Genomic DNA, 13,508 nt, shown 5'->3' on the forward strand with positions numbered 1-13,508 from the left:
GGTAGAGAAAGTCGGATTTGAAAAGCCCAAGAGAAAAAGCTATCTTGCCTGCATAAAATGATAAAATGTCTGGCGATTATATTTATATACATTATATACATTGCTTGATTCGCCATAACTGAACTGAACCGACTTCCTTCCCCGTAGAAAATTTCATAGGATTGTATATCGCGGTTAGAAAAGATGAAAACACGTTTTTTAGTTTTTGTAAGCATTAGTCGATGTCCTGGATACGGCGCCATGTTTTCCAAAGTGGACACCCATCTGGTACTAACCAAACTCAACGTTGCTTAACTTCGTTTGTCTACCGAGTATCAATGTGTAAACGTTATTGTGCCGTAGGAATAAACTAAATTTTTTTTCATAGATTGAGGAGGTAAAGTCTGAAGTGCACAATTACATGCTTAACATAGAACAAGTCATCTCAAACTTAGACTCTGGCAGCTTTGGAGCAAAGGGAACACGGCTTGAGCTGAACTCTCGAAGAGACTGTTCCGACGTAAAACTGCGTGAATCACCCAAACCCATCATCTATTGTCCGAAAGAAAGTCTTTACGCGGGAATAGAGAGTATTTACCCTTTTATCCTGTTTGCTTGGGAGCTATTCGTCTGAGTAAGAGGAGAGTTTAGAAGCAGAAAAAAGAAGCAGAAGAGAATGTAGGCTTATCATTTGTGGGTTGGGTATTTACAAAATGGGTGTGTTCCTAACCACCACCCACGTTTGTAGATTCCCCCTTGAAGAGGCGACCGATTTGGGATGAGAGCGAGGTTGGCATGATAAGGTTAAAACCCTGGCTTTACAGATGAACCGTTGCTGCCATTTCGCCCCTTTCTCGGGAATCGTGATGTGGGTCTGGGGTTTAAAGACAGAATTAAAAATAAAAACATTAAGAACAAAAGACGAACGAAGAGAAAATCGGTCATCTTCTTTAATCTCAAAAACAAAAAGAAAACGAGAAAAAAAGAAAACGAGAAAAAAAAACGAAGAAAAGTAGGAATAAAGGGGGGGGGGTCGCCTCGGATCCATTTATTTTGTAGAATATTTGAGACAAACGTTTGCCAACAGAGCGAAAACAGACGAGAGAATAGAAAAGACGGAAAAGAAAACGTTTCGTGTTTGTTGTACGCGTGTGAAAGCGAGAGCGAGAAAGCAACTCGTCGAAAACCTGGGTGATATTTTATCGTTAAATTGGATCTGAAGGGGAGATTACCGTTACGCCTGTACGTGCGCGCTTGTGTGTGGCTGCGTGGATAGTATGCGAGTGCGCGTGCGTGTGTGCATGTATTCTGTAACCACCATAGCCTTTCAAATGATCGCAATTTTGCCCGTATGCTCTCAAAAGTCGCCCACACATTGATGTAATGAATATGAACACACCCGTGTCCCTCCGTACAAGAATTTGATTGGTTGATGTTAGCCATAAATACGGACGGGTGTTGCAGCTATGGAGAGACGTTGAAAGATATACCGAAGTCTTAAAGGTGAAGTGCATTACCAGTTGTGACTACGAACAATTGTTTATTAAGACGGCTTACTAGATTATATTACTCGATTAACGTAGCCAACGCCACTCAGCTGCTTCAAACAAATATATCTCTCCGGGACTTATCGCGCATAAATGCGCATACAGAAATGCACACAAGCAGATGAGTGTACAGAAATATTAGGGTAACTTGTTGTCTATTAATATTATCTAAGCTGATTCTAGGACAAAAAATATTAAATTAAATAAATAATAGTGATAGTATTTTTATTTATTTTTTATTTAAGCCTCATCTCCGACTGGACGAATAAAACACGTTGTTCCTGATTGGCTTAACGAACATCAAAGTCATTTATACACTAATTCTTTTGGAAAACAAAAGTTTCTTTTTGCCGTCATAGGTAAAATACTAAATTATTTTCAATTAATATTTTATCAACACCCAAATATGTATTGTCCTCCAGCTTTTTTTAAACAATTAATCGATAATTAGTTTAATAATTAATATTTGCACCAACCAACTCTTAATCATATCACATAATATACAAATGATTTTCTGTTAATTACTTATTCAATAATTTATTTACCTTATTAATTTACATATGCACAAACACCTCATCGTGTCACATCATATAGAAATGACGTTCTTTTAATCAGTTATTCGATAATTTATTTAACTTAATCAATTTATTGTTGCTCCAACAATCTCCGCATTATGTCGCATCATATTGAATTTATTTTATTTTAATCATTTATTCGTTAACTTATTTAACTTAATCTAATTATTGTTTCACCAACAAGCTTCTAACCGTGTCACATGGTATAGAATGTGTGTTTTCTTTTTTACTAGTGCTTTTAGAATTAATTTTATTTAATTATATCAATTAGCAATTGCACTAACAAATTATCGCATCTCATCGTATAGAAAATATCGTATAGAAAATATCGTATAGAAAATGGGTACTGTAAATGTCCTGCCAAGTGAGGTACTATAATAGCTACAGTCACAGTCTGTGACATTGGCTTAGCTGAGTGCAAATTTAGTTAGATTTATCTCATTCAGTTATGTAGCAATAATATTGTATGTTGTAAACTATAACATTTTTCCATCTCATCGTTTTCTTCCTCCTCATCATCATAACCTTCAATAGGGGTTTGATTACACCTGGAAATGAATCCCTTTCCTTGTTCCATGCGACTTTATTAGTGTCTATCATTCAGGGGTTTCGCCGTAGTCATAACGCTATATTCATAAGTAAAAATGACGGCAAAAATTATGATTCACCAGTATTCGCACTAATACTTCAATCAAATCTTAAAATTACGTCAGTAAGTTAATTTTTCAAATTTGAATTATATTATCATTTTCTGACGACCTAAAATATTATAGTTTACTTTTGTTTACGGTGAAGAATTCCCCCTCATAATTCCTTTCAGGTGACGGGGGTTATTGCACTTGCTGCTTGATTTGTCGCTTTCCCTTACCATTTGAAATCGTTTAGTCCAAAGAATGAACAAAGGCATGATTCCTACTCGCTAAATTTTGTATAAGGGAGTGGAAGAATTTATATTCATTTACATACAAATAAATACACATTTGTGTTTATTAAGATAATATACGTTTTTATAATAAAAAAAAGGAATAGTCTATCATAAATATTACCATGTTCGTGCAAACTAATACGAGAGCATTCTTGTTCGGCCTGGTGGCCGGAGTGTGGTGTCTGCTCTGACGCTGCATCCAGTTTAAATTGTTATTAATCCAAGGATGAGGGGAAACCTTTCTATACTAAGGCAATTTTATTTTTGCACACTGCCAGAGTGCCCCCTTTGGGGAAAACTGGTTTTCTCCCAGATCAGAAACGGCCTTGTGTCACATTTTTTTTTCGTGGGGAAACAAAGAGCATCCTCGTTTTTTTCTTGTTTTTTTTTGTTTTTGTTTTTTTTCCTCTTAAATTATCCACATTTTATATCATGCTAATTATTTGAAAAAAAAATATGTCATCTAACAAACATTACAAATATTTCATGTTGGTTGCTACCGATTATTAGTATGCTGTCGGCTGCGGAAAAGCGTGAAACTTGGAGAGACGTTGAAAGATATATTGCATTTTTAAATCAGAAAATTTGGATTATTGTAAGTTATGCATAACAGTTTCTGTTAAGCGTATCAGTAGTTCAGACGGTCTCTGTTATAAAATCCGTACTTTTTGCATATGCCAAATCTTCAGCGTCTCAAAAAATGAGTAAAACGGTAAGAAATATTTAAAAAAGAAAAAAAAAACATTTATATGGCGCTGAAGATTTGGTTGGCGAAAAAGAACCAGCTACACCCGTGGGTTAATAAATGTTTCCGTTCAAAATTCCTTGCAGATTTCTAACTTTGACAAGATGCACCTGAAGAATATCGGAGGTTTGATCGGTCGAAACGTTGTGAGAATATAATCCAAGATGAAAACAGTAGCTTGAATAATCGAAATAATACAGATAAATACACATATCAATATAGAAAAATATGTTGTCTCCACCACTTACACGTAAATGTTAGCGATTTTATCTTACTCAAGCCTCCATTAAAGCAACATCACATACAAAACCGATTGAAATGAACAGAGGACAACATGAAAACGGATTTTTCCAAAGTTTTGTTTACGGAGTAAGTGCGTCACTCTCGATGGCCCAGATGGCTGGAGCAAGGGATGGGTCCTAGATGACCGACATCTTCATCAGCGTTTAAGGCGCAAACAAGGTTGTGGTGAGATAATGATATAGGCTGGGAGATAATTTAGCTGGCACATGGAAAGTCCCAGAAGGCGTAAACATGACGTCAAATGCTTACATAGTTTTTCTGAAGGAGCACTTTGAACCATGGTTGAAGAAACAGGTTGACGTTCAGAAGAACTATTATTTTTATGCGGGATAATGCTTCTTTCGCATGCAGCAACCAAAAGCAAAAAGTATTAGCAACAATTGGGGTTCTCTGGATACGGAAGATGGAGTAGCCTACAAATTCGCCAGATTTGAACCAAATTGAGAATCTTTGGAGTATCATGAAGGGACGCCTCTATGCAAGTGGACGCCAATTTAAGAGCAAAGATGAATTGTGAATCTGGTTGGATTGCAGAAAGGGTTGCGATTTCATACGAGGTGTATTTTAGGAAAGGTGAGATCACTCTATAACTTACATGATAACATTAAATGATATAAATTCCCATTTGACCTCCGAATAATCATTTTTTTTTTTAAATTTTAGATATTATACATCCGGAATTATGTCGATTAAAAATATTATCTTTGTGTATGTTTGTTGTGTATTTTTCAAGTTTTAGCCGGACATACAAACAGACATCTGACTTTCATATAATAGATAATTATCAGTTATTTTAAAGATTAAGTATCGCATTATTTACTTAGGTTAATGATGAAATACAATCTTCCTATTTCTTTTTCTAGTTCCATCCTTTCTGTCCAATTAGTTGACCATATGTGGTAATAAGTTGTATTGAGGTTTTAAGATGAGAAGGAAAAATTAGGCGGGGAGGGTAATCTTTAATGCTTTTGTACGTGCAACACTATATTTCGCTTTGCCTCTTATCTCCCTCTCTTTCTCTTTCTCTGTCCCTCTCTTTGTCATAAGTTTCACTCTTTCTCCCACTCTCTTTCTTTGCTTAAGCCTCCCTTTTTCGTTCTCTTTTCTTCTACCTCTCTTTCTTGTTCTCTCTTTCTCTTTACCTTCTCTAGTTTCTCTTTTTCCTCTCTCTTTCCCACTCCGTTTCACTTTTTCCATCTATTTTTAATTGTTTTTATCTTTCTCCTTCCTTTTCTCTTTCTCTCTCCCCTCTTTTATCGCGCTATTTCTTTCTTTTTCACTCTCTTTTTGTCTCGATTCTCACCCCCCTATTTTTCTCTCTTCCTCCTTCTACGCTTTATTTTTATGCTCTTCTCCTCTTTTGCTTTTTCCCACTATCTCTTAATCTTCTTCTCTCTTTTTCTTTCTTTCTGTCTTTCTCTCTTTTTCTCTCTTCCGCTCTCTATCTCTCTCTTTTACTCTCTATTCCCCTATTTCCATAGTTCATATTCTCTTTCCATTTCTCTGTCGTCCTTTTTCTTCTTCGTTCATTTTTCTTTCTCTGTCTCTCTTTCGATTTCACTCTCTCTCTCTCTCTCTCTCTATATATATATATATATATATATATATATATATATATATATATATTGCTTTCTCTTCGATTTTCCATCTCTCTTCTCCTTTCTGTCTCCCTCATTTTTCTCCTTATTTTTTCTTCACTACATTCTCTCTTTCTCTCTCTCTCTCTCTCTCTCTCTCTCTCTCCCTCTCTTTTTCTCACTATTGGCCTCTTTTCCCTTCTGTCTTTCTCCCTGTCTTTCTATCACACACGCACACACCAACACTCGTATGAATATATGCAATTATAAATGGTTTACTGTTTATCGGTCTGCTTCCTCAGTTTACGTATATCCTAACGCGCAGACGTTTTACCTGCAGGCTCGCCGATTTTTTTTAAGACCCCCGTCAAGATCCTTATCCGGGACTCCCTCCTGCTTTTCTGTTTTTTCTGCTATTTTTCTGCCTCTTCATTCTGCGCGCTTGATTAATTAACATATACCTTTACTCTTTTACTCACTTTTCTTTTCCATCTAAATGTTCCGTCGTTTCAAATCAAAATATTATGACACATCTGCAAAGCAGGAGGTTGCATGTGAAGCGTACTGGTTCGAGTGACGTCAGTGATATAAGTTTCACGCTTTCTAATTCCCAACTTTTTAATCTTTAAAATTGAAGAGCTCCTTTCATTCTCATTCTGTCTTATTTTAGTTTTATTTTGTTTGTAGAATCGCCTTGTGATAACCAAACATTTACTGTGTTGAAGCATGCGTCTGTGTTACGAAATATACTTTTCTGTAGCAGGCACCTGAGCGTACGTGTGTTCGGTTCGCTTGTCAATATGAATAATTACGTACGCTAATGTTATTGCATAAGAAATGAAGGGAGCTTAATCTTTAGAATAATCTACTATATAAAGCTCAAATATGTTTTTATGTCTAGCTAAAACTTGATAAATACACAACAAATGCCCCAAAAGTTAGTATTGTTTTAGTCGACGTAACACCTGTTGTATATTTAAAATAAAAAGAACGTTCATTATTTAGGGTTAAAATGGGTATTTATGTAATTTAATATTATCAAAAATCTGTTTTCCAACCGCTAGCCAAAGGAAAGTAACTTGTTATTTAGTAGTAATTTTACCATCTTTTTTTATGAACTGCCTTTAAATAAAAGACGGAACTACATGATAACAATTCATGAACTGTGGTTACGCTGAACATATCGTTTTGCAAAGGAAAACAGTAACGGATTTCTTATCTAAAATAATTGCCTATTGTTCAACGATTACATTTAAAGTCCCATAAGCACTCTTCTATGGGGGAAGACATTTTCACAACAACCTGAAAATGGAAATAGCCATTATAAAGCATATATATTTTTACACTGCTTTCATGGAGTAGTATATTACACGTTTATTAAGTAAAAAAAAAAAAACAATAGCACGCGGTCCGTGTTCGCACCGGACATTATTAAAAACAAAAAACAAATACAATGTTTTGTTTTATTTTATTTCTAACTTGAAATTTACAAAATAAGAATAGAAATGTAAATATGAGGTAAACAGGTCAGCGTAGTAATACCCAATTATCCTGACTCATTGCTAGAAGTGCTGAGTGTGCCGCACGAGGTTGCAAACCATAACGTTAATGTACTACTTACACCTTCTTTTCCAATTCACGCTGTACTTTACACCTAAAATTGAATATACTTAAAAGAATTAAGAAACTAATTTGCTTCAATAACATTAAGATAGCAAAACATAGATTGGTTTTATTTATTTATTTATTATTATTATTATTATTATTATTATTATTATTATTGTTATTATTATTATCATTATCATTATTATTATTATTATTATTATTATTATTATTATTATTATTATTTCCACCCCGAACAAGGCACATTGCCACTTTGGTGTAGGGGGCTACTATCAGGCGCAACAGCTACTGGGATACTATGTAGGGAGTTGGGCAGCAAGATGTTGATTCACGTTACACTTAAACTTCTGCATGTCAAAACAGTTGGGGAAGCATGGTCCTGGAATGGAATTCCAAAGTCTAGCGGTTCTGGAAAAGAAACTACTGAAATAGAAAGCTCTTTTACATCTATGGATCTCTACTGTGTAGGGGTGGGATTTAGCTGCCTGTCAGGTTTATCAAGGGTGTTTACGTCGTGGGGGCGCAAGTGCTTGCAATTCGTCAGAGCATTCACCATTAAAATACTTGTAGAACAGGCAGAGGGATACAACATTTCGCCGATGGAACAGAGGCTGAAGCTTAGATGCCAGTTCAGGACCTATTAGATTGGCGACTCTCTTTTGAACCTTGTCTAGGAGCGAGAGACTAGTAGCAGATGCACCAGTCCGAATATGACAACAATATTCCATACCAGGTATTTCTACTAATATGATAGAGAAAGGCAGCAAGTTCTTTTTTATTTTCTTCATGATTTTCTCGACACGGTAAACAATTTTTCGGGTGATAGGTTAAATGTGGCCCCGAGTGTTCTTATTTCAGTTTTTTTTTTTTTTTTCTAAAGTGCTTTCGATCTTTCGGTCATCATTAAGCATTTAAATTTTCTCGCAAATAAGTTGTTTTTTTTTTCGGGGATAAAGCATATAAATATGCCCGCTTGCGCGTACAACAATGACCACCACTTATAACATAAAGAATTACATTACTTACTAGCCGAAAATGTATGCATAATATATCTCATTATTATATTATATATGCACTAGAATGTCTAACGGCGTTGCTCGATCATAATATTTGCTTAAATATATTTTAATTCATGCAGATTTAGGACTGATAGTGAAAATTGATTATTATTTATTATATTATATTATTATATTTCAGAAGTTAGTTCATATGACTTGGATGCCATCAGCTGGAATCGAAACCAAAAGATTTAGCTCTCCATTGGCATTTACTGTCATATCAACCGAGGACAGACGGATATAAAAACTTGAAAAATTAACGCAGTTTAATGTATAAATGTATATTTGTGCATGCATAAGTCGACTTAGGCATGCCAAGTTCCAATTTTTCAATTTTGACTTTTTAGCAACTGTTTTTACCGGCCAAAAACCAAACCGAATTTGTTTCATAGGTCTGAATCCTCTATATGTCAAGTTTCCCGTTTGTAAATTAAAAATGACAGAGGAGTTTGATAGAGAGAGTTCACCGCACACGCATAAAATCAAGGTTAAATATATGTATATATGAGATATAAAACATCCATAACAAATAGGAAAAGGGAAAAACTCTGAAGAAATAAATGTAGGTAAATTTTTATCACATAGTTTCCCTTAAAAGGAAAAGTGATTCCATATTGTTCATTAAAAAGTGTTTTTCTCAACAGCTGAAGAGATGCCATTCTAGTGAATATTTTCAAACGATATAAGGTTTGAAATTGTCCGACTGGTTGCGAAACATTTGTAACGAACAATAAAAATACAGTACTTGTTGTTATCAATCCAATCTTTGTTGTCTTGATTTTGTGAAAACAATATATATATATATATATATATATATATATATATATATATATAGAGAGAGAGAGAGAGAGAGAGACATATCTATAAATATATAGATATGCATGAAATAGAAAGTGTATATATATAATCTATATATATAAATAATCTATATATATTATATATATAATCTATATAATATATATAATCTATATATATAAATAATCTATATATTATATATATAATCTATATAATATATATAATCTATATATATGATATATATAATCTATATACATATACATATCCGCCTAATTGATATATATAATAATATATATATATTATCTCTCTCTCCCTAGTAAAAAAATAATTATATATATATATATATATATATATATATATATATATATATATATATATATATATATATATATATATATATATCGCCGCCGAATTGATAGAGCTACTGAATAGCAACGATCATTGTTGGTTTGATCCCGGACTTGTGATAGGTATTGGTCTAATCAAACTGAAGAGCTGTGATACAGCGAAACAGTCTGTCTGTTGATGACTATAAGCTCCCCTTCTCGGGTCGAGTACTCTTGGTAAGTGATATCACCTGCTACTGCTTTAGCGTTAATGAGAAGTCCATTTGTATATAAACAAATGAAGCGCTATGAGAGTGGCGGTCAATGTTTGTATAAAGCATTGTTAGATATCATATTCAGCGGTGTATGTCTAAGAGGCTTAATGGATAGAGCTAATGCCTATTAACTCGGTGGTTGTTGGTTCGATCCTGGGCTTGGGATAGGTGCTAACCTGGCTACATTGAAGAGCTGTAACAATGGATAAAAGTACCGGGGCGAGAAATCTATTATATATATCTCACTTGTCTGTTTAAATGTATGTATGTATGTATGTATGTATGTATGTATGTATGTATGTATATCTCGCAACAACTTTCAACAGGGGCGACGGATTTTCACGAGATCGGTATCGTTTTGAAGCTCGCCCTTTCAGGCGACAAATCTCGAAAAATTTGCTAAAAATATTAACTGGGCACTTTTCTATAGGGAGGGGTCGCCCTTTTCGCTGATATCTTCGGAAGTCAACCCCTCTAGTCGATTGACTAGCCTTAATTTAAACATTCGTCACTTTCGGTTTGGCGATGGGCGCAACAGCAAAGATGTCACGTTTTTTGTTTGTTTTTTCTTTTTTCGCGTTCTTTTCCTCCTTCGCGGTACGGGTTCTAGCCTGTCTACTACCATTTTTCTTTTTCTGTTTTTTTTTTTTTTTTTTTTTTTTTTTGCTCAACACACACCGCTTAACACCCGGGCAATGCCCGGTACCCAGGCTAGTTTATAATAAAGCACAGGTGTCACATTAAACACAGCTTCTCTAATGGAACGATATTTTTTTTTTAGTCCAGCGGTAAGAATTCCGGATGACTGGAAATAATGTCGAGGAAAGCAAACTGGATATATTTCCAAGTTTTACTTGATTTTAGAGTCTAGTCCGCTAAGACGTAGCTGAAAGAAAGATTGCATGGATTTATATCTTTCCCGGGTGAAAAAGATGTTGTTTCCTTGGCAGGACTTGAACCAGATTCGCCGAACCCTTAGTCGGCGCCTGTAACCACTACACCAAGCCACTTCCTATCGGGTGTGTTTCTCAGTCTTTTAATTTGACCAATTAAGACCTCTCCCTCTCCTTCTTCTCTCTCCTCCCTTTCCATCGCTCTTTCATTCACTGTCTCTATTTCTGTTACTGTCTCATTCACGATCTCTCTCACTTATTTACTTCATCCTATACCTATGCCTCTCCTCCTCAAGCATTCACTTCTTATAACTTCAAACAAAGGGATACGAAGAGCGAGCGGATGGCCCTGGGAGAGAGAGAGAGAGAGAGAGAGAGAGAGAGAGAGAGAGAGAGAGAAGGGTTGATAAAAACGACGGAGGGGATAAAGGATACACCCACCACAACACACATACATACACTCCCTATTGACTCTTTCCATCGCCTCTCAGTGCCTTTTCCGCCTCTTCTAAGTGAGGAGGCTGGTCACATACACACGCACATACACACACGACATCCTTCACCAACTTTTCTACCATTTCCTAGCGGTTTTGAAAGCAAACTGTTCATGTCGCTGTCAATTTGAAAATAGAAGAAACAAAAAAAAAAAACGCCCAGCGCAGGAGGAGGGAGGCTATCTTACTCTTTAATATACGCGAAAGATGAAATGTGAATTCTGCTACTAACAGGAACTCTTTATTCCTCGTCGGGCTTAAAAGGATATATTCGCTTTGGTAAGTTAGTTTACTTACCATTGTTTTTACATTTGCCTTTTTGCAAGCTTTTTTTTTCTACAAAGAACGAATTTAAAACCAATCTTTTTGTTTTTAAATCTCCGAAAACAAAAACAAAAAAAAAAACTTTTGGGAACTTTTTATTTTGTTACCAATTCAACCGGTAAAGACAAGTGATTGGCACTTTTTAAAAAACAATGCTCAGTCGTAAGTTCCTGTTGCACTTTTTTAGAAAGGTAATCTATTCTCACGGACCAAGGACGATACGGTATGTTGCGCGTATACGCCAAGTTTTAATCGAATCTCTAAAACTTTAAATAATACTTATGTAGTTTACTGACAGTATTATTTTCTATATAGAATTTTAAAGTTAGATTTAATTTTTAAGTTATCTTTTGTTTATTAAATTGTTAGGCTAAAGTATGGAATAGTTACAAAACGCCATCATCTCTCCAGGTTAAGCATGCGGTTTCTAAATAATAACGTTATTTCAGGACGGTCCGTATTCCGTAAAGTTACCCTTTAAATATTAATTTCTACTGTGGGTACCCAAAGGATTTCAGTATTTGACGGTTAGTTTTGAGTTATTCCCGGAAATGGTTAAAGTTGTTTACGATTTCAAAGCCATCTTTCTTTTCTTTTTTTTTTTTTTTTCTTGTTTATGAAAGTTTTAAACAGCGGACCTAAACGAGAATCACCCCTCCCCCATCATTTTCAGGTATGCTGACAACGAAGAACAGCTTTCGGAATAAACATCCCAACTTCCCCATGTTAAGAACGGCTTTCGGAATGGACACCCCAAAAATTATAGTGGGGTGATTTTCGTTCAGGTCCGCCTTTTAAACTTATATTTTTATTTTTTTTTTTTTATTTAAGAAAGTAAAATTTTTCGAGACACTAATCCTTTGTATGCAAACTGTCGTCTGCGTATTGACTTTTCCTTTTTTTTTTTTTTTGTCGCGGCTTTTAAATTGTAAGCTACTTCGGTCATTTCGGGGACTAACTCGGAATAATCGTCAAAATATTAACATCCTCTGGGTGTACGTTCCTTACACTAACTACTTTTCTTAAATAAAAATGGATTAAGTACGTGTGTTTTGCCACAGAATTAGTGTGTGTGATATATGTGCGTATATGTTTTTACTGTAAAAAAAAAAAATTTGCCCTTCATTAACCCTAAGTCCGAGAGGTAACAGGAAAATGAAAATACTATTAAATTTGCAGTACTTTATCGAATCAGCTAATCGTCCTTGATCCATGAGAATAGTCTTTTATTAAGTAATAACTATTTTTAATTCCTTTTTACGCTTTCCTTCAGTATTTGCCGTTATGTGAACCCCTTCACCGAACTGGATCAAATTGAATAAATTTCTTTCTAGTTGTCAATTAAAAAAAATCCTTAGACATTAAAACGTAGACATCCCTCCCCTTCGAACATTGTATCGTAATGTTTTTTTCTTTGGATCTTCGGAATCTTATTAAACAATTGCTCCGAACTTAGATACTCGTAATTCTTTTACTGATATTGAGCACTCGCATTTATCAATGTAACTAGCTATTTAATGTACGTGTTAGTGGGAAGTTAGGCAAATCAATAAAACTATATTATTGGTTATATATATATATATATATATATATATATATATATATATGTTTTAATGTTCGCATTTAAATTTCGTGGTTTATAAATATAAGAAAAAATGTTGTCCTTATTAAGTTTCAATTTGGGATTTCGTTTTATAATATATGTTAGAATAGCCGCTTCCCCCGCCCTCTTCGCATTAGCAAACGGCGAAAGGGTAAATTACCATAACACAAACCTACCCCATATTTAAACATTAATTATTTTCTTGTTTGTAATCCGAAAAGGTTGTGTATACTCGATAATTCCAAAAGAAAGTTCATTAACAACAGTTTTAGAGATCGTAAAAGTCAGCTTCAGTTTCCATACATAAATCCCGTTTGTTTTGGAAATTTCTTGATTTGAATGTTATTATTTGATACTTGTAATTTATGGATTTATCCAAAAGATTTCCGTACGTACGGAACCCTAAGCCATTCAGAAAATAGTCGTTTAGTAATTGAAAGTCGCGATAAAAATGTAAAAAACGAGA

General features: G+C 34.7%; 1 protein-coding gene across 7 annotated transcripts in view; it reads left to right on the forward strand.

The window, feature by feature from the left end:
• Positions 1–13,508, forward strand: part of LOC145279748 (heparan sulfate glucosamine 3-O-sulfotransferase 5-like) — a 699,453-nt gene that overhangs the window by 315,774 nt on the left and 370,171 nt on the right. Inside the window, exon 1 of one of the 7 annotated variants that reach the window (XM_080131053.1) lies at positions 4,400–4,647. The exons of 2 other annotated variants lie outside the window; for them this stretch is intronic. The gene's annotated coding sequence lies outside the window, so the exon portion shown is untranslated. Of the gene's footprint in view, positions 1–4,399; positions 4,648–10,902; positions 11,663–13,508 lie in introns of those variants that run through there. 4 more of the 7 variants (XR_013868442.1, XM_080131051.1, XM_080131048.1 and 1 more) reach the window with 4 other exon arrangements.

This window comes from Euprymna scolopes, chromosome 7 (assembly GCF_053919585.1).
Source record: "Euprymna scolopes isolate OS-2025 chromosome 7, ASM5391958v1, whole genome shotgun sequence".
Taxonomy (NCBI): domain Eukaryota; kingdom Metazoa; phylum Mollusca; class Cephalopoda; order Sepiida; family Sepiolidae; genus Euprymna; species Euprymna scolopes.